A 2,650-nucleotide genomic window follows, 5' to 3' on the forward strand; every position below is an offset into this window, starting at 1 on the left:
ATCTTAGCTCTAAGGTTCCACTCAGCGTCGACATAGTGGGCAGTAAGACAGAGATAACCTTCGATTGTTATTGCTCTCCATCCGTCGTTAGACAGATCCTACCCGGAACTTCACTCAACACCTGCCTGAGCTTCATTTTCTCCCTCTCAAAGATCTTAAAAACATCTGAAACCGCCGTGTTTCGACACCAGAACTCTATGGTCGGGTTGGCATAATGCAAAGCTTCTCGAACTCTTCTGTACTCAACAAAGGCGTAAGGTAGATCATGCTCGACAATAGCCACAGCAATCATTTCTCGAAACACCAACTGATCGATCTTAGGACATGTGTTATTAGGGGTTTTAGGGCAGGTTTTTGAGTGGCGAAGAAGGGTATTGGTTCCACTTTTATGTAAGTCTAGGATGTAGAAGTGGTTACAGTAGTTGCAGACACATTTAAATTTTCCATCAGGCATCCTATCTCCTTCTATAGTAAAAAGGTTCCAGCACTTAGAGTGTCTACGCTTGTGTTTACCTTTCACCTCGGCTGTACTCATCAGAGACTCGTCCACCACAGGATTGTTCTCATCCATTTCCTGTTTTGAATCCCAATTGTCACTCGCGTAGTCATCATCATTGTTCAAACTCAATGTATCCATCTGAAAGCAATCAAAGAAAAACATCAGAGAAACCCATCTCGCAAAACAAGCAAACAATCCCTCCACAACATCATTACTAGCTAAAGCGATGAACAGAAACACAATCCCGCAAACAACCAGAGAACAAGTACCATATCGCAAACAAGCAAACCCAAGAGAGCTAAATGTATAAGTTAAAGCCACGAACCAGAAAGATTTCACAGTGATTCAAACCCCCGAAAGAGCTAAATATAAGTTAAACCCATCAAGCTTACAAAGCTACAAGACACCATACCAAACTAGAACAAATCATCTATAACAAACCCATCAGATTATATCAAGCTTAACATCAAGCAAAAAGACTGAAAGTAACAAGCCATGAACCCGGTACACAGACCCATCATAACATGAACGAAACAAGAGAATCAAAGACGTGCAAACCCTTTTCAGAAGTTGATCTAGAGTCGCCGAGAGAGAGAGAGAGACGGATCGAGAGTCGCCGAGAGAGAGAGAGAGAGACGGATCGAGAGTCGCCAAGAGAGAGAGGATCGAGAGTCGCCAAGAGAGAGAGAGAGGATCGAGAGTTGGAGAGACGGAGATGGAGCGTCGGAGATTTAGCGCCAGAAACAGAAATGTCGAGAGAAAGAGGATTTGATATTTTTCCCCCAAATGTGAAATGTGAAAACCCTAATTTTTTTTAGATAATTGGAAGCCCATGTCCAATCGGAGAATCGGAGAGACGGAGAGACGGAGAGACGGAGACGTCGACTCCCGAAGAGAGTCTAGAGAGAGAGATTTTGAAAACCCAAATGTTGATAGAGAGAGATCCAGAGAGAGTCGACTTGAGAGAGAGAGATGAGATTTCCCCAAATATTGAAAACCCTAGGATTTTGAAGACTATTGGACGCCAAGTCCAAATGGGCAAGCCCAATAATTTTGGGTTTAATTGGTTTTTATCCAATTGGACAATTTTATTTTTTGGTCAAAAATGGTCAGTCCAATTGGATATGGACATGGTTTACTCATGGACATTAGGCCCATTTGACATCTTCCACCGGAAGTGATTCTCGGATACGGTTCTCTATCAAGACCACCGAGAGTTGGTTTGCCTCTTGTTTACAGTGATATGGTATGCAAATTTCAAGTCCCCTTGCTCACCATAAATGGTGATGATATTGCTGCCTTCTGGCTTAGTTTGGCACGTAAATATGCACATAGAGAGGGGGAGCCTATGCTATCAAATCTTAATCAGAATCATGACTGTGGTGATGCTGGTGTGATGTTTTTGGATATTCTTCCTGCATTTTGCAGTATATCTGAGACAGATTCGTCAGTAGATGTGGCATCTGTTGATCTGTTATGTTACTCAAGATAAACAGCTTCCACCACAAGATTTTATCTCACACACAATACTGCAGTTGTTTTCTGCTCATATTCTATATGGTGTCTGCACCTCTGCTCGTGTCTTGTTGCAACTCAGTGCTTGTGTTACGACCTCCTCACAGTCATACTCAATTTGGTTCAGTGGATGCAAGCATGTGTGTACTTTCAAGAAGCTGAATCTCAAGTGTTTGACAACAGCGGAGTCTTGGTTTGTAGAAGATCACAAGAAGTCTTGACAAACTGCTTCTTGGGTATTGGATTGGTTCTGCAAGCTTCTGCATGATCTTCACATGGTTGATTCTGTTCTATTTTTCAGTGATAATCAAGCAGCTTTACACAGCCTTAACAAGCTAGTCCATCATGAGATGCTGTCGCAACAGAATTTGCCTCAAATCATTCCACAAAGACACAGCAGTATGCTTCTGGTTTGTTCTGGTTGGTTCATGTCCATTCTTGACTTCCTTTATGGTTCACTGCCGAGACCACCAGACATCCTTCTTGATATCAGTTTCAGTCCCCTCTACTTCATATTGTGTTCTTCATGTCCAAGATGAAATGGCTTACATCTTGAGGGGGAGTATTAAGTATATGATGTGGTTTACACATTTAGATAGTGGTTTAGTCATAACCGGCTTGTACCAGATAGTTTAT

The sequence above is a fragment of the Brassica oleracea genome, chromosome C3 (assembly GCF_000695525.1).
Source record: "Brassica oleracea var. oleracea cultivar TO1000 chromosome C3, BOL, whole genome shotgun sequence".
Classification (NCBI taxonomy): domain Eukaryota; kingdom Viridiplantae; phylum Streptophyta; class Magnoliopsida; order Brassicales; family Brassicaceae; genus Brassica; species Brassica oleracea.